The 24,048-nt window shown below is 40.0% G+C and overlaps 1 protein-coding gene across 3 annotated transcripts in view; it reads right to left on the bottom strand.

Annotated features, from left to right (window-relative positions):
* ccdc120a (coiled-coil domain containing 120a) overlaps nucleotides 1-24,048 on the bottom strand; it is a 241,063-nt gene that overhangs the window by 79,881 nt on the left and 137,134 nt on the right. The window contains exon 1 of one of the 3 annotated variants that reach the window (XM_039774107.1): nucleotides 7,120-7,273. The exons of the other annotated variants lie outside the window; for them this stretch is intronic. The gene's annotated coding sequence lies outside the window, so the exon portion shown is untranslated. Of the gene's footprint in view, nucleotides 1-7,119; nucleotides 7,274-24,048 lie in introns of those variants that run through there. 3 annotated transcript variants of the gene reach the window in all.

The following is a 24,048-nucleotide window of genomic DNA, read 5'->3' on the forward strand; positions in this document are numbered from 1 at the left end:
GTAGCCTCATTGATGCTGTAATGGTGTCCTACAGCGGTGTAGCTTTTCCCTTCCTTCAACAAATCCAAAACGTTTATCTTTTCGGCAATCGTTAACATCTTCCGTTGGCGCTTGGGAGCAGATCGTTTTGGAGCCATAATGAAGGGCTTGACTATGCACAAAGATAAACACAAAAGAGCACAAAAGTTAACTCTTTACACAGCGAAACGCACTGATGCTGAATGAGCGAGACGAGACTTCCTGGTTAACACCGCATTCAGCACACAGGAACTTAACTGCGTGCTCTGATTGGTTAGCTTCTCAGCCATCCGCCAATAGCGTCCCTTGTATGGAATCAACTGGGCAAACCAACTGAGGAAGCATGTACAGGAAGTAAAAAGACACATTGTCCGCAGAACCCACGAAGCAGCGAAAAATCCGTGTTATATATTTAGTTATGCTTACATATAAAATCCGCGATAGAGTGAAGCCGCAAAAGTCGAAGCACGATATAGCGAGGGATTACTGTATACATTTTTTAAAGATTTTTAAGCACAAAAATAGTTAATTATACCATAAAATGCACAGTGTAATAGTAAACTAAATGTAAAAACATTGAATAACACTGAGAAAACCTTGAACAGAGAAAACTAACATTGCAGGAGTTCACGTTACAGCCCTACGAACTGATCGCTTTAAACACTTTTTTTTAATGAGTTTTAAGCACAAGGAAAAAAAATGAACATTTGAAAAATCCGTAATTTATACAAAAACTAACTATAAACAACCAAGAAAACTAACCTTGCATGAGTCGAGTTCTGGCATGAAGGAAGTGAGGAATAACTGGGTGGAAAGGAGATTACAGTTTTCAGGTAAAGTCCCTCTGCGCGATGCACGTCTGACCAAGAACAATGTGCTGTACAGGGAGAGACTGAACACGTGCATAAATCACCGGCGCGTATGAACCGGAAGGGAAACGAAAAAGAGCACAAAGAGTTCACAGCGAATGCACAGGGAGAGACTGAACATGTGCGGAAATCATTGGCGCGTACGAACCGGAAGGGAAACTGGCTTGTTCGTCACCCGAGTGTGTGGTCGTGAACAGATGCAAAAGTCTGGCGAACTTTTTGGTCATAACCCCATTTGTACGTGTTCCGAGACGTTCGTGACCCGAGGTTCCACTGTACACCGATAAATGGACACACACTCATAAGGGAACAATTTAGAGTTGCCAAATAATACAGCACACAAGTCACTGGAAAACCCACAAAGACAAAAGGGGGAGGAAGGACTTCCATAAAACAAATATCAAGAGATCAAAAAAATCTAAAATTCAGTAATCAATTTTAACTTAAATACATGAAGGTCCTCCCTAATTAGATGAACAGTCAAAGAGTACTGTGCAGGCAGCATGGTAGAAACTTCTAATTTGTGACCAAATGAGAATAAGAGCACAAAGGGCCTTGTGACCCCTCTGGTTACTGGTCAACATTAGCATATTACAAGTACCGGTAGATAAACTGCAGGGGGGCTTGTAAGAGAACAGAGACTATTAATTGTAAGCCAACCTTCACATACTGTAGCAGAAACAAAGCAAAATAAATTAAAAACATGACATTACCATCAGTTATGAAACTGGAGTGACCCAGCAGGTTAGGCCCATTTCATAAATTGCCAGGTATGGATTTATACTGACAAACAGATTTGAGAAGTGCGACGCTGCCCAAATTAGTTTTGCTCGCAGGTGCATTTAGGAAGAGCAAAATATAATTCTGTTACATTTACCCATGCTTGGTGAAAACTGATTTAAGTACAGTACTTTTAAAAACTAGTCTGTATGAAAAGTAAATGTATAAACTGAGAATTGGTGGAAGTGACTTAAGAAATAAGAGTCGCAATTCATGCCAGCACAATGGCACGGTGTTAGCACTGCTGCTTCACAATAAAGAGACAGGGGTTTGCGCCCCAGGTTTGTGCCCCTTGTGTGGAGTTTGCGCGTTCTCCCCATTTCTTTTTTTTTTATTTTTTTTTACATTTTTTTAATTTTATTTATTTATTAAAGTCAAATAACATTCAATACAAGCAAGTCACGTTTTGCAAAACTAGGTTAGAAACTAATCAACCCCCACTCCTGAGAAAGAGAGCTAGGCAACAGAATAAAACTTTAATAGTAGGAAAAAGTGTTCTCCCCATTTCCACGTGGGTTTCCTCTGAGTGTCTGGCTTCCTCCCACAGCCTAAAGACTTGCAGGGCGGGGGAATCAGTATTGTTTAATTGGCCCATGTGTGACTGGTGCTCCTGCCTTGTGCCTGATGCTTGCTGGGATAGGCTCCAGCTTCCCTGTGATCCTGCCTGGATAAGTGGTTTAAGAAAACAGATAGAAGGACATACTGTATACTTCCAAATCATACTTAATGTGTATTAGTCCTGCCCTTTTCAGCTCAACATTCACTTTTATTTGAATATATTGAGTTCATTATATCAAATATTTCTGATTTTGCAAACAGACTTGTCAGTGCAAGTGTGAAAAAAATTCTAAATGACAGGATTCTCTGTCACATTAAGAAACAGTCCTCAATGCATAAAACACACGTTTGTCTTAATCAGGATCAGAAAAAAAAACAACACTTAAGAGAGTTAAGTAGGATTAACATAATCACTTAAAATGAGATCCACCAAGAAAATAACCGTACCCCATCAACTGAATCCGTCTCCAGCAGTACACCCAACAGAAATCATCCATTCATTTTCTCCACTGGATTTTTCTCTTGTTAGGTCAACAGGGAGCATTCAGCCTTTTATTTTAGCAAGCAAAAACCACAGGGCAGGAATCGGCCTAGCAGTGGACACCAGACCAACACTGCGTTGTCTCACTCAGACAGGTGTAATTCATAGCCTTTCATTAACCTTGAAGCATGTCTGAAAATTTGAAACCCCAGAAAATAAAAAAAAAATCAAATGAACACTGGGCAGTCAACCAAACTGCTCACAAAACAGGCATGAAAACTGGGAACCCTTTCAGAAAATTTAAACTCGAGAAATAGAAAATCAAAGATTTATCTGACTAAATTCTTACAGTGTGGACAGAAATGGAGGAAAGGTTAATATTTTGGACTACATTTTTCCACTGATCGCTGTAATTTCACGCACATGGGTTTTGTAGTTTTCATCAAAGCCCACATGAGAAGCTGCACATGACTGTAGCTATCAACAGTCCAGCTTCCCACATGCTCCACACAGTATACAGTGTTGAAATCAGACAAATAAGCAAATAAAATCGAGTCAGGAGGTTAGAGGGAGCATCACATGTGCTAAGCAGCAGTGACTCATAGTAATGGCTAATCAGGAAACAGTCACCCTTGTCAAACAACAGCCAGATAAATCCATTTCACCTCCCCTCCTCCAGTGCCTGCCTCTGGTAATCGAGCAAGTCAAATCTAGTGACATGTCAACACATCTCACCATGTTAATCTAAAAACTGAACACAAGTGCTGAACATACACCAACCCATCTGGTCAAAGTGACAACTGAATGTCAAATCTGCTCTAAGAACTGGACTTGTAAAAACTCTGAAGTACATAGGACCGCTAAATACAGCCCTTAAACATTTCAAGATAGCAAACAGCAGTCCCACCCTGTGTCCCAACATAACCCAGAGAGCCACAAGGTCATCAAACGCCCCACAACTGAGGAGAAGGACATACGTTTTTAATGAGAGCAGCCAAAATGGCATTCAAAGAAAAGAAAAAACATTCAGACTCAATACGTCTGGAATTCTGATCTGAAGAAACTTGAACTGATCACTGGGATGAATGTATTCTGAATGGAGACAACTGATAAATCACATTTCTTGCACTCAACCTGAAATATTGCACCTACGAGTAAAGGCAACAGAATAAAGACGTAGTATGAAATCTACTTCTGCTTTTACCCGACTGGACACTCGGCTAGAGGGCTTCATCGCAGGCAGCATCAGACCGCTTATCAGAATTCCTACACATTTAGTTGAAATCTCACCATTCACTGTCTCACATTCTCCCAATTTACTATGTAAAATAAACCATTACCGAAACATAATCTAATCACAATAAACAAAAAGGTCCTCAGAGTCCCATCTTTTAGAAATATTTCTCTCAAATTGGTGCAAACACATCTTCTGCTTGTATATCAATGACCAGTACAGGTTAACTAAACTAACAAACAATAAGGTAGTAAGTGCTCATCTCTTAGCAGCGGTGTCGAACTCCAGTCCTGGAGGGCCGCAGTAGCTGCAGGTTTTCATTCTAACCATCTTCTTAATTAGTGACCAGTTGTTGATTCTAATTAACTTTAGTCTTAGCTTTAATTAGCTTGACTTAGGCCCCTTAGTTGTTTTTTCCTTAATTAGCAGCCGGACAGTAATGAGATATAAAACAAGCAGGACATGACCAGCTCACCTGTACCCATCAAACAAAATCTGAAAATAAAGATGAAGGTCTCAGTAAGGTTGATCCCTCAGGTTACCAAAACATTTTAGGAGTTCTTAGAAAAAAACAGAATATCAACAGTTTTGGAAATGTCTGCTGTGGCAGAAAGAAAGCAACAACAAGCCAAGGAATTGAATAATGGGTTCAATTAACAGCAAGAATCAGCTTCTCATTAAGGAACTGGTTGGAGTTTTGAAGCCCCAATTTAGCTGCTCATCTGTTGGCTCGTTTCACGTCTGATTTCTGTTTGGCTGTCATTTAATGAAGAAAATAATCAACTCAGAAGACTTAATCCTTAAAAACAGGGCTATTAAAATAGAGGGAAAAGGAGTTAATTAGCAGTGAAAACTGGACACTGATTAGGAAAAGGGTTAGAAAGAAAACCTGCACCCACTGCGGCCCTCCAGGACTGGAGTTTGACACGTGTGTGAGGTTGAATTAAGAATATGAAACAGACAAAACACACACAACCACAACAAGTAGAATGATATATGTGGACCATGAAGTGGATCAACTTGTTCCAATAATAGACTGACGGGTGGACATACATTGACATATCGATGTAAATTACGAGCATGTTTGAAAAAAGAGTACATCAGGAGATCTAGTAATGATAAAAGTGGCATTTCATAAAGGCTAACGATAATAGGTACTTCTATATAAAATTCTAGAAAAAATGCACCCATCAATCCATCTTCTGAACCTGTAATTTTTGGCAGAAACAGCTGCAGGGTGGGAGCAGATTTTTCGTGTTATTATAGTAACCAAAATTATTTTTAAAAGCAATATTTTACTTTACCGGAAAACAGTGCAAATTAAAAATATTTCTAAACATCAATGGCCTTTTCCACAAAGCCATAGTACAAAATGTTAGCAAAGATGTTTTCTTTTTTTTGCACCATGCATCCATCAATTTTCAATTCGTTTCCCACTTTAAGACCTATTCCAGAAAAAACGATAACAAGGTGGAAATAGCAATACTGGATGGGATGCCAGTGTGTGTTTTTTTTTAACAGTTTTAATGAAAAAAAAGTTGAATTTCCAATTTATCAGCCCACAGATATGACATGCAGTACTGCACAGATTGAGAGGTGCTGTTGCTTCAGCTCCACTAGCCCCATTTGCATTTTACATTACACAGTAAATGAACGAGTACACTAAGACAAAAACCAGTCTCTCCGCTTCACTCCATATTGATTATGCTAAACCCATCAAAGCTAATCACAACTGTAGCACATTTGCAGATAACACTCCTCTGGACAAGCCTGTCTGTTTCATCCCCATGGCTACAGAGTGCCTGTGAAGATTGCCCAGTAAAGTTGTAGGTTACTGGTTAACTCTTATTATCAGCAAACCAAACTGGAAATGTCAATACAGCATTAGGGAATGAGAGGAAGTGTTTCAGAAATGCCCAATCGTCAGGCAGAGAAAAGTCAAGGACAAGGAAATGGATACAGTCGACCAATGTGTGTTAACAAGGCAGAGCAAACAATATTAACTATGCTTGCCTAAAATTACATCTTTGCACCCGTAGTAGTAGGGTGTTGTATAGAGTTAGTCATTATAGATGCAATGAGAAGTCAAGCAAAATGACACCTTTTATTGGCTTAACTGAACTGATAAAAAGGTGTCATTTTGCTTGACCTCTCATTTTGGCATCCAAAATACAATACATGAGTGATAACATGGGGTACCCGCACGTTTTGTAGCCTGTTTGCCCATATCAGGGTGACATTGAGTTGAGCTAAGGCTTATCCCCAGCGAAACTGGTGTATAAACTAAATTAATTTATATGATGTTTTCCCTCAATGGGACTTCAAAATCACAAGTATATTGCTTTAGTGTACAAGTTTTTACAAACAATTCTGACAAGTTAACTATTACCTAACAATGGGCCAGTGATAGGAATGAAGTAGTAACCCAGTGGTTGAGTGTGAAACAACTTAACCAGTGGGCCACAGTGCTTGATGCTCATCACAAATTATAATAATGACGCTGGCAGGTACCAGCCCCCTACACTGGGCAAATAACTGACAATTTTTAAACATGCCACATAGAACCAAATCTGTCAAGAACGAAAAATGATAAAAAGTAAGGACAAGGCTGAATCAGAATGAACGATCAAAGGTTTTTATCTTTAATGTCTTTACTTATACATTAAACAATATAATTGCTCTATTGAGGTTGATTAAACAATAAACCGAACTGACTTTTAACCTTATTTACCACACCAAAAATGAAAGGTAAGGCAAATGCAGACATATACTAGTAGACAGTCACCTAGTGAATAAACACTAACTTAGACACAGGCACTATGGGAGAACTCAAATCAAGCTCTGATCTCGTCACCGACCCATCAAGGATTACAAAGTGTTAACAACGGGGGGCACCTGAGGCAACTGTGTGAGGAGGCTGCGCTTCATCTCGGCGCCGAAGTGCGCGGCTGAACGACTTTTCCTCTTAAAGAAACCGGTATCTTCATAACCCACGAAACGGCACTCGCACATGCTACCGGATTTCTGGAGTGTCTTTTTTGAGTACATGCTGAAAAGTATCAAGTGCAAACCTTAACATTCACTCTTGTATTCACTTCGCTTGTGTGAATTAAAGAACACGGTAATGAGGACAATGCTGCCAAAGCTTTTGAAAAAGGCGAGTTTTCGGATTTGCTTACCTTGTCCGACAGAAAACAAACTCGGCGCCACTCTGCATCTCCGCTTAAGTTACATCCAGAATGAGTTGAAAAGGTGTCCACCCGCAGTAACTTTGAAACGGAGAGTTTTTTTTTTTGCGTATCACTGTCTTTATCTGAACGTTTCTGTCTTAGAAAAGCTTAATGTTCATGCTTAGTTACATTTTCATTATAATTATCATCTTCATTATTTGTATTGTACTTTCCACATACAGTAAGACAGCAGAACAGGCTGCGCTTGAGATCACTGCTAAGGAGCGAATGGCTTTAAACAAGACCGCACCAAAGTGGCGCGTCAAGAGGGGTGGGTGTCGCCAGTCGCTTACCTTTCCTGTTACAAACATTACGCCTTTTCCTTTCTCACATAAAAAAATCAGCCGACGCTAATTTGTTTTTGATGCGACATATATGAAAAGTAAGCTTATTCCATTTTAAAAGGCGCAGGAATTTCGTTAGGCACTTGTCTTAAACTTTTCTTCTGCTTAGTGTATCCCACCTATTTTGAAGCTGGTGAAGCGCTTTGGTTTCCTCCAGGATAGGTGCTTATTGAGTTGATAAGATTCCAAAAATTCTTTTCTTTGCCATTTTCCCTGTATTTCTTTACATACACGATTGTGACATTGGCATTCCATGCAGTGCCTAATCCTAATCTTTGTCAAATATTAATTAAATACACTCCTCCCACGAAGAGGGGTCAAGTGTATTAGTCAAGTGTATTACTGAAGCAACTTCATTGTTTTGTTCTTACCAGGACATTCCTTTATAAAGTTTATGGGAGAAAACTGCAATTAAAATCCTTTTAGCGGATCCGTTTTCCACTAATCCTATTGATGTTAATGAAACATAAAGTAAGCTCTTTATAAAGTTTCTTACACCCATCCTCCCGTTTTCTATACCCAGTACTGGGTCAATGGGATAATTTATGTGTCCCAAGAGAATCGTACAGAAGACAGTGACAATACCTGGACGGCACGCCTGCTGTCATTGGCAAAATACAGTTACACCTACTCGGTATCTGCTCAACAAAAACGCCATAATTGCAGGACTTCATGGAAGAACATGCTGCAACCCACACCCCATACGGGGAACGTGCGTACATTTCAAGGGGAAAGTCCAATAATTCTCAAATACTACTCTGTAGGAGTCCATGAATAGTTTCTTGAAACGTTTTTGCACTTGTCAACTGAAATGCTGATTGCAACTTACTTTTCTCCAATGGTAGCCAGCATGGGTAGCATTGTGGCGCAGTGGGTAGTTCTGCTGTCTCACAGATTCGCAATTTGTGTCCTTGTGGAGTCTGGACGTTCTAACCGCATGCCACTGGCCTTTTCTTCAGATACTCTGGTCAACCATCCACATCACCAAAGAAGTGCAGGTTAGGTTAACTGGCAATTACAAATTCTGTGTGTGTGGGTGAGTGTAACCGGGCCATACGATGGACTGGCAAACCCTTCCACGGTTGGTTTCTACCCCTACGTGCGTTGTTGTCAAGATGGGTTTCAGCCCCCCAACCTCCACAGTTGTGAACTGGAACCTTATACAGAACCACCGAGCCTCTGCATCCACCACACATAGGCACACACTTACAACATGACCCACGTGGAGCTCATGACCACTGCATCGACTGTAACCTTCACTGTGACGTCATTTACTTCTGACTTCATACATTATTTCTTTATTTATGTTTACGTTTACCTTTACTACATATTTACTTATATATTTGGAACTGTTAATAGTCACTGTGCTTCTCATAGTTTAATGTTCACTTACTGCAATTTATTGTCTACTCTTACATACTTTAATCTATAGGCTTGCTCCAAATTATACTTCATTGTACTGTTTAGTGACAGTAAAGGTATCTTACATCTTTCAACTTGATTTGACGGGTGTAAGAATGTTAGCTAATATTAAAATGCTCAAATAATAAAAAAATAAGACTGTTCACAGGTTAATTCACACAAAGTATGAACTGAGTTAAGATGGGGAAATGTAATGATCATTCAGTTACTGTGGGTTGGCCCTGGCTGTTCTTTCATTTGATGTACATTTAATAGAGGGCCTTCCCTCCCCTCAATCCTGAATCACTTCACAGTCTAACAACACATAAATATGAAAGCATACTTAATTTGGAGTACACAAAAAATAAAATATATTCATAAGGTATACATACATGTTTAAAAATTAAGGTGACTTAATGGTTTTTCAGAAAGTTGCCAAAGAAAGGACCCATTTTAAGTCCCTAAAGAATCATCCACATAAAGGTTCCAGAAAAAACTATCTATCTGTCCGTCCATCCGTCCGTCCATCCATCCATCCATCTATCTAATCAGCATGGGTTCATTATTTTACAAGACAAAAACACAGGCCAAGTCCGGGTTTTCTTGATCTGTTAGAATCCTGCCAGGTAGCTTTCTATACATTCATGATTTCTATTTTGTTCATATATTATGAACCCTTTCAAAGACTAAAGAACCATGCATCATGCATTGCATCAATCTTGTCTTTGCACAATGTCTTGTTTGTGTTTTAATTTTAATTTTTAAATTATTATTTTTATTTTTTTTTATTGGCACTTCAAGTTGTTACACTGTGGACACTGAGCTTCGCAATTTCGTCTATCTGTATACTTGTATATGGTTGAGATGACAATAAAGTTCGCTTTGACTTAACTTCAGACGCAAAGAACCCTTCTCCAAAATGAAATATTCATTTATTATGGTTCAACGAGGAACCACACAACCCAGTAAAGTGCCGTTATATTAAAATGTGTAGTCAGTGTCAAAAATGGAATTTGCACAGTCCCAGAGCAATCACCAGTGTTACATGAACACTTAAAGTGTATACATATAGATCCAATCTGTCTATACATATATTTTATGGTTTCACTATTTCTGTATATATTGTTGCTTAGCCGTGTTGCTTCACCTCTATTACAGCACAATGTCTCCTTACTGATTTCGATGGACTCACGTAAACCGCCCAGTTCTCATACCGTCCCCGGCGCTGCTTCAGATACTTTATACACCTAAACCCCCAGACAGTAACATCTGAATGCACTGTACTGTATATCGTAAAATATAATCGTCATGAAAAAAATATTATGATAGAAAACACGTTAACATAGCATAAACGCATGCTGATGATAATGTTATTGTGTTTATAGGTGAAATAACTACTGATGCTTTCAAAACATGTAGCGGCTATTTTAAAGTCTTGCCAGAACGCACAACGTTTAAATTATACAACAACTCGAACCTTTGTTTATAAGTAAAGTTTACATAATCTCCAGGGTAGCTGACCCGCACTGTAACATAACACACCATAAGTTTAAATTCATATTTAGGCGATGTTATCTAGAAAATATCCAAGAATTTGCCCGTACGGACACCCGGTGTCGTTCCTGCCTTGCGCCAACTACTGACGGCCTCGTGCAACGACATACAGTACAGTGCAGTCCTAGGAAATCCATTCACTCTTGAACACTTAATAACGCAGAGTTGCGGCTGCAGATTTCTGTCCTGGAAAAGACAGGAATCAGTAAAAGGCTGATTCAGCCAATAAATTGATAGTTAATACGAAGGACTGTCATGCTCATCTCCTTCTAAGCTCGCAACAGAACCCTACCTTTTCTAAGGGCGGTGATTCTGGCGTCTTCCTGAACAACAGAGGAGGTCTATACTCTCAATCAGAATGAGCGTTGAGGTCTTTTCATTACTTTTTAATGCATATGCCCACGTTTGCAGCTCCTTTGCAGTGTCATTAGCAGGGCTGTTCAGCCCGATGGCGGTCGTGTCCCTCTTCCGGCGGCTCGGGTGGTTCGCACCTGTCCGGCGCCGCTGCCTTTCTGTGTATTCAGCTGCGCACTGTCATCTCGACTCAACTCCGAGTTACCATTTACATGTTTGCATATTATCGCTATGGTGTCGTAGTTAAACTTTGCATGCAGGAAAAAAATAGAAGTTTCTATGGTAAAAAAAATGCATTAGTCTGAAGAAAAATAAAAATATGTCGTGTTAGAAAATACTCTATGATTCCAAAAGAAATGACAAACTTTTGTCTAATTTCAATTTTATTTCTTGAAATTCCATTATGTATGGCATGTATAAAATTCCAGGCAGCCCTGTCCATGTGGATTTAGCATGCTCTTCAATGGAGAATCTCCACAATCTTCCTTTTCAGGTACTCCATATTTACCATCCACAGATGTGCAGGTCAGGTGAACCGGTGACTGTAAATTAGCCTGAAGTGTGACTTATGCAAGAGGGGACTCAGTGGTGCCATGTACATAGCTGTTTCCCTGCCTTACATTTGATGCTGCTCGGTTAGGCTCCAGCACCATTTGGCCCTAAATTGGATTAAGTGGGTTTAAGAATGAACAAATGACTGAATCTTAAAAAATGCTCTAAAATAATCCTGATACCACATCCTGGTTTGTTCCCAGCCTTTCACCTGATGCTGCCTCCCACTGAAAAGATTATAGACAGATCGATAAAATAAAACTCCCAACACTTTTGTTGTAAGGTTTTTTAAAAGATTTGAACTAAGTGATGAAGACTGATGACATGTCAGGTCAGGTAAGGTTGGGGAGCATGCACTGGTACAGTGCATTGCCACACCCACATGACAAAACAGCTCAGGATCCTGGCTGGCAATGTCCCCAGTCAGACCATCTATCTGCCGCAGCCAGGTGTTACATGGGCATCCCCTTGGCCTGGTCCAGCCACTTGAGTCCTTAATAGCAAGGATCATGTTTGCCGGATAACATCACAATGCTGGTGATGTGGCCTTATTCGGACTCCATGAGCAACCACTCATTCAACACAAAGTCAAACCAGTGGTACCCAAGGATTCTCCGAAGAGACACAGTACCAAAGGAGTCCAGCCTTCATCTTAGGTCACTGGATAGTGTCCATGTCTCATTGTAATATAGTAAGTCAGGAAGTGCCAGGGCTCTAAGGACTTGGACCTTTGTCCTTTTGTAAAGATATTGGGAGTGTCACACACCCCTTTCCAGTGACATCATGAACCTCCTTGCTGTCCCATTCCGTCTACTGACTTCATAGGAAGAGTCAACAGAGACACAAATGTCACTGCCAGGTTAAGTAAACCACTTGACAACGTCGACACTCTCTCCACAGACAGGCACACTGCTGATGGCTGTGCCCAAGAAGTCATTAAAGGCTTGGATCTTAGTTTTTATCTAGAATACCTGCAAGCCCAGACACTCAGTCTCCTCTTTCAGTCTCTCAAGAGCCCTGAATAGAGCCTCCATTGATGCTGCGAACATCACAGCTTTATCAGCAAAGGCAAGATCAGTGAATGTGTCTTCACCAACAGATGCCCCACAGCTGCTGGACCCCACGACCCTGCCCGACACCCAGCCCATGCAAGCATTGAACAGAGTAAGAGCAAGAACACATCCCTGAACCTCAGAATCAACTGGGAAAAACACAGAGTTTCTGCCACCACTCTACACAGTACCAGCGTACAGGCCAGCCATGATATCCAGTAACTTTGAGGGCATCCTGCAAAGTCCTACAGGTCAGCTTGATCAACTGTGTCGAACTCTTTACGAAACTCTGCCGATATTCCAATTTACACTCCATGAGAACCGTCAGTGCTAGAATGCAGTCGATGGTAGACTTCTTAGACATAAAAAACAAACTGTTCCGGTTGCTGGTAGGTGAGCAAATGATCACAGATTCTCTTATTGAGGAAGACCCAAGAAAGGACCTTACCCAGCAATGAGAGCAGTGCTATCCCCCTGTAGTTGCCACAATCCAGGCAATCACCCTTCCTTTTCCGGATAGGGATGACAAGTCCCATTGTCCAGCCAGTTGAGATGATGCCCGTCTCCCAAATGGAAGCAAATATTGCTTGCAATGCCAGGAGGACAGCCTTACCACCAGCCTGGAGAAGTTCACCACAGATCCCTTCAGCCTTCCCTACCCTCTGCAATCTCAATGCGACTGGGTGGTTTACAGCTAATTGGAGGATCAGCCTCAAGAAGCGTGGACCCAGGTGAGTGCTTTTCAGATTTAATTATATATAAATACTAGGGGGTTCGCCCCCTATTTGCTTCGCTCGCTAACCCCCCAGGCCTGCGCTATGCGCCAGCCACTTTGCGTTTCAGCTGCTTGTGTTGTGAAGAGGTGAACGCACCCCAAGGAGACGTGGTTGCTCCTCCGAAACCTGCTCTTAAACAGTGATACAATGGGAAACAAATGCAGTTTTTTTTTTATCTCCTCTTTGCTCGATCAGCTACTGGATTACTGCTGTTGCCATGCTGTGTGATCTGCATCTCACAGGGTGCTTCAAACATTTTAAACCCTGTACAGTAGCTGTCCTGCACTTTGTCTTTTTATTTTTGCCACTGGGCGTGGTTAAATCTGTTGGCACAAAGTCTCATCTTGTGGGACGTGAGTTCTTGATAATGTTTTAGTTTATAATTTAAAAATGGAGTAAGAATCTGAAAATCTAACAATATCACATTAAAGTTTGATAAATTCTGAAAAGAATTATACCAAACATATATATGCAGGTTTTAAAATAAGCCCAATTTAAAACATGACAAAAACCATCACATAAAATCATTGCACAAAATTGTTGCACTTTTAAGCTTAGGATTTTATGTATATATATATAGAGTAGATGTATACAAGTTTAATTGTTTAGGCTCATATAATGAATAGTTGAGAGTTTAGATTCTAAAATGTATAATTGTCATCATTTGTGCCTGTCATATGGTTTGCTACAGGACGTAAGTACCACAGTGTGTCACAAGGTATTTTTGCACGTGTCAGATGCTATTACCCAGGGCCATTAGTGAGGTCATAATACTTTACAGTTATTTCCATATATGTTCGTACAATTGGAACACAGGCACTTCCTCAAAGCCACATGACAAGACTGTGACAGGGACTGGTCCAGCCACACTGGTGTTTAAAGATCAGTGCCAGGCATCTTCTCAAATGCCAAAGCCCATGTGAGCTCAAGGCAGCCGTGGACCGGGTACCAGTCCATCACAGGACACACACACACACACACACATGGCGTATATAATGTCACCAATTAACCTAACTGGAGAAAACACAAATTACCTGGAGGGAATCTCACACACATGTGGTGAAAAGCTTCAGATTTCACAAAGACAGTTGCCAGTGATGGGGTTAATGGATGTTGGATTTGTGAGACAGCAGTGTCAAGGAAAGCACCAACACAATCTACTGGACCACAAGGGGTAAAAAACCTGAATACAAGACCAAATGGGGCACCAGATATAACATGTATGTAGTATTCATAGAGCAACTGAGAAAATACCAAAATATATTTAGACAAAACATCCTTCACAGTTAAATCCAGTTCAATCAAATCTAATAAAAATTGTTACTATTAGAAATTAAATTGTAGCATTTATATTCTTTTTTTAAAGATATAGGTGATGATATTTGCTATACTATGGTCATTGCTTCCTTGATAACTAATTGTGTGAGGAAAATGACCCATATGTATAAAACTGGAAGCTTAAAATATTAACACAAATTTTCCATTACTGGTATTCCTAATAGACTTTAAATGGGCAGTTACGTAGTTTTTAATTTTATCAAACAGCCTAATAGGTGAGGTGTGACAAATGGCAAGGTAACTGAGTTATTTTAGTGCAGGTGCTCTTTGTTACCTTCAGGAAATAAAGACAGAGGAGCTCACTCTTTCATTTGCATACATAAAAGCGCTATGTTTAGGAGAACAGACCCTCAAGAACAAAGCCAAAAGTGTTAGTAGTGAGGGGAGGAGGGACGAGGGGATTTACAGATCCGTCAAACTTCATGTCAACACATTTCCATATAAAATGCATCAGCACAGGGCTGGTCTTACAAGTTAATAGTCTGTTTACATTCTCATTTCAAATCATTTTAAACACCTCCAGAATAGATCCTCTGAACGTAGTAAGCCGACTCACAAATGTTTTGGACTTAAAATGAACTCACTTCATCGTAGCTTAGCATAACATTTTCAAACTCATGTGATTTCTGAAAATGAGCCAAGCTAAAACTGTAAGCAAAAATGTCAAGAGAAAAAAAAATTACACAGTCGCTCTTAACGATGGCTCTAATTTGGTTAAAATAAAACAGTTACCATAGTTGTAGCCAAAACATTATTAAAAATAGCCATCTATCCACCCAGAATGACACATTGTTTTCAATCTCAAAAGCAATTAATCCAGTTCTGAGCTGCACAGTACCAGAGTGCTTCCTGGGCAATATGGGGCGCCTGTCCATTGCAGGACCCACTGAATAACGCCCACTCACTGGTTAATTGTAAATAACCAGTTAACCTGAGTGGTGTGTGGGGCACAGGGAGAACATGCAAAGACCACACATGCAGTGGCCAGCCTAGCATTTCATCCCAGGAGGTGGCATCCCTGAGGCAAGATTGCCAGTCCAGCCCGCTTTGTTCATATGAGTGTAGTCCTGTATAACACCAAGCACATTTATTTAACTTGTCAACAACAACAACATTTATTTATATAACACATTTTCATACATTTCAAGAATGTAGCAACAGATGTTCTGCTCTGTAAAGGTTGTAAGGATGACTAAAGGGCACGTCCTACTGGACAGGCTGCGGACTTCAGAGGGATCTAATTAAGAAATTCACAATCCTCAAAGTCACTGACAAAATCATTTGGAATCCTTTCAGCTAAATACAGGAACCTGCACTTGAAGCTACCAGAGGCATAAACGGGGAATAAACTCAAGCAGAAACCCGACAACAGATCATCAGGGACCCGATCATCTTTTCAGAAGTAACTAAGTGAGCTCTTCTATTGATTTTTGTGTCCATTAGCCCACCAGGTAAGCTAGAAGGGCAAACCCATTGCAAACTTTTAAACAGTGCTTCATATATTGGTAGTTACAGCAGTGTATGCACCATCGTTATCTGTATGTCATTATAGATGACATCTTAAAAATGTTTCCATTTAAGGTAATGCATCTTTCTTTTTTCCCACATCTACATAAAATCACAATGACTAACAATTTAAAATAATGAGTTACTGTCAAAAACCTTTTAAAAATCCTATTATTTCCATGGCAATTTGTGAGGAATTAACACCCTGATGTTTGAAGTAGTTCAGATATTTAGGGAATGTTATTGTTTCACCAGAGCTGGTAAAAATTTGCCAGCCCACAAAGACAATGGAAAAGAGCCTGAGGCTGGAATCAAGATCAAAAGTCAAAAATGAAAAAGTCTGCCGAGCGTGAGATTAAATGCAATATATGAACAAAACTCAAAGTTAGTAAAAAAAAATAACAAGAATTTCAAAGTCTAGCAAAAGGTTACTATACAACTACACTGATGATGTCAAGTAATGCTACCTCAAAGGCCACGCCGCTACAAACAGAAGATTACGTCCTAATGACAGGAGTGCAACATGGCGTTAAACAAATAATAACAGTAACATAAAACAAAAGGTATCGACAAAACAAAAGTAAAACCAAACCGAAAAAGAAAAATATAGTGGTTCAGAGTGTGGTCCATCCATCCATTTTCTAACCTGCTGAATCCAAATACAGGGTCACGGGGGTCTGCTGGAGCCAATCCCAGCCAACACAGGGAACAAGGCAGGAACCAATCCTGGGCAGGGTGCCAACCCACTGCAGGACACACACAAACACACCCACCAGGGCCAATTTGAATTGCCAATCCACCTAACCTGCATGTCTTTGGATTGCCGGAGGAAACCCACGCAGACACGGGGAGAACATGCAAACTCCACGCAGGGAGGACCCGGGAAGCGAACCCGGGTCTCCTAACTGCGAGGCAGCAGTGCTACCACTGCGCCACCGTGCCGCCCCTTCAGAGTGTGGTATATTGTGAATTAAGGTTTTAAATAAAGTTGTTATGAACCAGATAACCAAGGTAAATATATGAATAAATAAGGGGTGTGGTTAGTAATAGAGAGTAATGGAGGTGACATCTTTTGTAAAGTTCTGTTTCATGTGTTCTAATAAATTAAATGCTTTTCTGAGTTAACCATCTGCCTTGCACTGCATCTGCATTTATGGAAGCTTCCAGAGTGAAAAAAGAATATTACACAGAGCAAAATATCTCTATATAAATAAAATGCAACATCTGTCTGTCTGTCTGGCCACTTTTCACAAGAGGACTACTTAACGGATTTAGATCGGGTTTTTTTCTATAATTTGCTTGAACATTCTAGTTGATTTTGCAACTGTCATCAAGCTAAGTATCATAGTTCACTCGTGGTACTGATTTATTTGCACAAATCTGAGAGGGGAGTGGGGACCTCCTCACTCACGTGCCAGCCTCGGGACGTAACCTTAACTCTGCTTAGTTAAAAACATGCCATTTGATTTTGTGACTTCTCTCATCGCACTAAGAATCATAGTTCGCTTGCAGGAGTGATATATTCCCGAGACAGAGTCTGCGGGCCGAGGGGAGGGGGAAGCGTGACATCAGGAGTAGGGAGCCGGGCAGGGGCCTTCTCACTGTCCTGTTTCACTACTTATGTAGGCAGAGTCGTGGGAGACAGCTAGTATTAAATAAAATAAAAAATACCTAACTTGAAGACATTCATAACAGTTATTCTCTAGTCAAATACTATTTTAACCTAAGTTTCTAAATAAAAAAAAAGCATTCACTAATTATTAATTCCAGACAAGCTATGGCAGTGATAACCTGACAGTCAAAAGTCAGAGTAGTCACTTGTTTCATCTGTTTTTGTTGATGGTGCTAGTGCTGTCTGCACAAAAAGAACATCCATTTTCACAATCTGTGGATCATCACACAGGTAGCTCTTGCTCCTGGTTTGGGTTGTCATTTGGGAGCCACCATTCTCTGATGTTAGGCGCTCTTGCCTAGTACATCTGTCAATGGCGAAGGAGCAGTGGCTCAATGGGGACATTTGCCAACCAAACCCTACAGCTGTCCATAATGTTCTGTTGACCCCCAACCATTGTCCTTCCTCCATAACCATAACCAGTAGCTTGCTTTCTCTACCTCGTCTGGTGGCTTTCTAGTAGCCTTTCTTAATTTAGAACCAGTCATGCCAGTGCTGTGAAGAACTTGGATGTTTGCTGTGCTGACAAAACTCTGACATCCAACTTCCACAGGGTGTATGGTTGCATTCTAACTGCAAGACCCAAGTACTTGGTAACTGCAAGATCTTTTCTGCTGGATTCTTCTCTGTTCAATACAGAAGCATAGCAAGATGGAGCCTATCTGAGCAGCATCAGATGCAAGTTTGTTATCATGGAGTGGGCGCCAGTCCATTACAGGGCACACTTACAAACACCACCATATGGTATTTAGATTCACCAGTCAACATAACGCATGTGTGTTTATGTTTTGGGAGAAAACCAGAGAAAATCTTCACTAATATGGAGAAAAATGTGCAAACTAACAGATTTTGACTGGAAAAGGATTTAAAGTCAATTATCTGAGGCTGTGCTAACCATACTATTAATATGGCACAGTACCATTCATAAAAAAGTACTAACAAGAAAGTCATAATACTGAGGTAACAAGAAACTCATTCCTAAGTGAGCTCTACACATTGTACAGACTTGGGGGGCATATGCATGGTTATTCCTCTCTATGATAAGTCGTACTGTACATACTGTATGTCTTTTAATATTTAGGAGTAGGATGACGTTATGTCAATAAATGTATCATTCCCTTCCTCAAAGAAATGAAAATGCAAATTGTCTGTGCTAAAATTAGCTGGGCCCCCAAGGCAGGAAAATCAGACAAATGCTGCGTACAATGAAAAAAGTTGACAGCCTAATGAATGTGTTGCTGTTTTAATTTGTCAAATTTCAGACCTCACTGTCCATCCAGTGTGGCAGAGATATGATTTAAAAATAAAGAAGAATACAAAAACATGTACAGACTACATGCTAGTAAAGCACCTTTGATGCGTGACCGTTAATTATGTTAACTGAAGAAATCAGAAGGAGCCTTGATTCCTGAATACCGGAGTTCAGCATCCATGGAAAACCAATTTCGGTCATTTCACTGAAAGCATCTGGCCTTACAGGTGTTCCTGTTCTTTAACAATACACAAATTTAAGGGTTAGAAATAGAACAATTATGCAAGAAATGGAAAAAACGAGGAAATTCACTAAAGCACTGGCTTGAACTGAAACTCCTTAACCCCTTAATACTAAAAAACTAAAAACTGAGCAGAAACAAAATAACTGTTGGAAATATTACAGGTAGTAATTTATACATTAAGCCAAATTTAAACAAATTATAGATAAACAATAACATTTCCTATCTAACAGGTTCATTGTCAAGTGAGGACATTGATTGGAATTCAGTTCTGTTATTTGAGGCACCAGCATGAACTTCACCCACAGACTGTGTTTGCATCCCACAGTTCAAAGACACGGCTGATGTGCTTAGAAGTGTGTTTGAGCTGTGCTGTGTGCATGAGCATATCCTGTGATCTTGGTCGGACCACCAGCACAAGATGGGTTGTATCCATTGTAGATAGTGAGGGTCAGGCTCTCATGGTCTCATAACACAGATGGATGGAAGATTATTAAGTGAACAAATAGCATTGATTTTAAGAAACGCGGGCTAAAAGGTGAATGCAATCAATAGGTCTTCAATTCTTAATAGTTTTATTTCTATTTCTACGGGAATACTGAATGAATAAATCCAGAACCTAAAATGCTGAGTCACGTAGTTGAAAAGGAAACTGTCACAACGTTTAGAAAGTTTACAAGTTATTGGGGCAAATAAGCTGACAGCTGACCAAATGAGCTTTTATACAGAGTCAGAACACAAACGTAAGGATTTAATGAATGGATCAGGGTCATAACTGAGGTTGTATCCAAGAATCAAACCAGTCTGTTGTCAAGATTCAACGGTCATTTGTCAGAAATAGGGTGAAATGTCAGTAAGAATCATAAAAACGAATCACAAGCAAACACTTCAGATTTTTATTCCAATCACTATTGTGCTACCTGTGTAAGATGGATAATTAACGCAGACCTCAGCATTAATGTTTGCAGTGCACCATGTAATGCATATGTCTCTGTTACTGTATATGCCATATGATATGGGATTCATAAAAGCAGTGTTAATGTTTGTGATGTGCCTGCCATGTGTTGGAATGACAACTTCAATACACTTTATTACTAAAAATGTTTGTGATGTACCATTTGTTGGAATGACAAATGCAATGTATTTTATTACTACAAACAGTGGCGGTTTTTGATATGGGCGACATCATGGTGGGGGCGGCATCTTGGGCATCGGCAAAAAAAGTTTTTTTTTTTAATTTTGCATGCGCCCATGCTGCCCCGACATCATGCCAGCACATTTTTGTGATTGCATGGGCACCGAGTGGTTTTCTATTGCCCATTTGTGGGGAATAAGGGCGCCCTCCATTTGTGAGGTGCGCTTGCTGCTTGCAGAAAAGGGAGGAGAGGGGCAGAGCGGCGGGGGATTCTTTGGCTGGCTGGCGCGGCATCTAATACCCAGCTTGCAAAATAAAGCAAAATAAAAACAAACAAGCAAACACAAAAGCACCAGACATTATGATATAGACTTATAATTTGCACCAATGTTTTTTCTAAATTCTATCACACCCATATATGCGGGAAGTGAGCGCCAGGGCCCTCGGTGCGCCTGCTTGCCGCTGCTGCATGCTGTGCTGAAGTCTCACACACAACCTGGGGGGCGAGGTGCTTCCAAATAAAGCACATTTCATTCATAATATTGTCAATCCAAGCCCATTATGTCACAATTAATTTTTCCTGTAATGTGCGAAATCGCAGAAATTGTTAGATGGGCGCTCCTTGTGCGAGCAACATAGAGCAGAGTACAGCAAACAGGAAGAATAAATCCTCCTGTGCGAAGCTGACTCCAGCTCAATGCCTGTGCTCTCTCTATTCTTTATCACAGGTTAGTAAATTCGCCATAATTGGAGTGCACATTACAGGCTTTAAAACGGTAAAATATCGTCAATGAGATTTTGAACATGTTGATAAAATGATTTGAGTTAGTAAGAGTTTTTTTGTATGGATATACTGTATGTTTGCGTGCTAACTTACTAATGCAAATGACTTGCGTAGTGGAGAGTGGTAGGCGGGGAAAGTTAACCTGAAATAATAAACTGACTGCAGCTCTGAGAGAAAAGGTTTATGTAGTTGTTAGTGACCTGGTGAGCTGATGACTGGAGATGGTTCTAAAGTGAAAATTCTTTACACTATAACAAAATAATTTGGTGCTGTATAAATATAAAATTTGATTTTGTCTCTGTTAGAAATTACATTTCCAATAGTTTGTTTTATTGCACTGTATTTTTTCATTGTTTATTAGAACACTGGGGGGCACACAGTGGGGTGCGGGGGGCACTGAATGGGGCACAGGGTGTGCCAGGGGGAGGTGCCAGAGAGGGGTGTTCGCCCAGGGCACCAAACAGGCTAGGACCACCCCTGACTACAGATGTTTGTGATGTGTCATCTGAAGAATGACAACTGCAATGTATATGTCTCTGTTATATGTCATTTGGTATGGGATTAGCAGTGTTAATGTTTATATGCACCATCTATTGGATTGACAAATATAATGCATTTTATTACCACAAATGTTTGTGATGCACCATCTTTTGGAATGACAGAGACAACAACCAGACAGACACACAGACAGATACTTAGGCACTTATCCTTTTATTAGGGGTGGATGGATGTTTTGGAAATATAAGTGCTGATCTTTATACTGTTGCAGAATAGATGTCATTCACAATGCATTCTCAGGCCATTCTGGGATTGATTGTCAGGAAGAGTTGCATGTAATATGGTGGCTTACTCAGCTAAACAAAAAGTCATTGCAAAATAAAGGATACAAAAATCCTAACTTTAAAATAAAGACCTCCAAAAATAAGCCAATGTTAGAATCCTTGATGTAAACAGACTAAACTCATTTTGTTTGTTAAACTTAAGTTCTAATATTTTTAAATTCAGTGAAAAAACAAGGGTAGTGACCCCCATTTTGACCACGAGGGCACTCTACCATAGGGCAAGTCCCAAAAAATCACAAATATTTTTATTTCTGTTGACATTCCCCAGTACTGTATGTGGTGACTTTACAAGGATACTGGAGAGGACAGCCAGTCTGGCTCTCACCTGTACATCTCTGTGGCACAGAAATCATAAATGAGTACCTGGTGCCATCATGGGGCTCACCCCATACAACAGCACGACTTTAGGTTGGCACCAGGCAACCTGGAAGTGTTATAAGTGATAAAGTCCCTTTCAGCTAGTCTCAGGTTGAACTTGGAGTTGGGAGGTAGAGACAGATGAAGGCTCAGCAGGTTAGAGGAAGTAAGGGCAATATAAGAGAAGAAGAAGAGTTTACTTTTGAGGGTGAAGGGGAGCTTTATTTCTCTGATTCAAGGCCAAGTCTCGAAATATTTACTTGCATGCCTACTCAGAATAGCAACAATGACACAATACCAATATAAGGACCCAAATGTACATAAAAAACATTACATCGAATGCAAAGTAATCCTATACACCATACACGGCCGACTCATTACTAATACCATCTGAGGCAAAGCACATTTTTGATGCTTGTCCCCCATATATCTTTACCACGGCCTACAATATGTAATGTGATACAGGGTTCATAATTAAATACTTCCACAATGCAGTACTTCCTCAGAACAATGGACACAATCACAAATAAATATTGTTATTTGAGGAAAAATGTGCAAAATGTAAATAATTGCAAATGTAAATAAAACACATCCATTACTGCTTCAGTTTGACCCAAATCTATATTTTCATTGTGAAATTGACTGTGAAACAAGACTGACGCATCCTTATCTAAACATCACTGCAGTTTCGAACTTCTATCCTGCAAGCTAAAAGACACTTGACCTTTCTATTTGCACATTGCCAACTTAAGAGACATTGAAGAGACATTGTGCCTTGTGACAACAACCTCATAAGCGTCAAGAATTAAAAAAACGTACAAAATAACAAACAACATATACGCAATACAAAATGAGAAAATTGCCGGCAGACATTCGGTTCTGAGATGTAGTTCTGAAATGCACATGATCCCACTTCTTACTTGGCTGTTTGCAGGGCGGCTCAACAGTGTGAACTGTAGTTCTGAAATCTGAAACTTTTAATATGAAAATATTTCTTACAAATTTTAAGGGCAGAATATAAATTAGGCACTTGTATAAAAGGTGTTGTTATTTCTACATGGTGTGACTGAAATGCATGCAAATGCACTTAAATGAAAGTCTGAAATGTGCATTTTAATCACGTCTGAATTGTTTGATTTGTAATTTTAAACTGTGGAGCAGAGAGGTAAATCAAAGAAAAATGTGTGTTTATCCCAAACATTATGGAGAGCACTGAATGTATGTAAGTCTTATGGTTCATACTTAACTTATTATTTTATGTTAAAAAAAATACTCCCGTATGAAAATATCACACTGACCCCAAATGCCGCTTCATCTACTCACGACTCCCGCCAGCCCTGATAGCATATTCAGTACAGAGTACATATACAAGAAAATCAAAAATATTTGTTATTATAGCTTACATGGCTTACAGACCACCCCTGGTTAATCTGGAACAGCTCTGATATTCTGTAGGTAGGCCTTAAGGCTTGGGCTTTGCTGGTTTAGTTTCTTTCTGCACATTGTGCCTGTAACTCTCTGGTGATTCCTTCTGCCTCTTTTTGTTTCCTGCTTTCAGTTCTCCTGAGCCTAACTTTGGGTTTGGGTCATCTGACAAGCACCTGTTAGCATAATGGAGGGTCACAAAAATGGTAGACGAAAACTACTTCTCAAAAAGACAGTGGTTTAATCTTCTGCCAAGTCATATTTAATATAATCCTAATGTCCTAACCAGGTAC

Source organism: Polypterus senegalus, chromosome 13 (genome assembly GCF_016835505.1).
Source record: "Polypterus senegalus isolate Bchr_013 chromosome 13, ASM1683550v1, whole genome shotgun sequence".
Lineage (NCBI taxonomy): Eukaryota > Metazoa > Chordata > Cladistia > Polypteriformes > Polypteridae > Polypterus > Polypterus senegalus.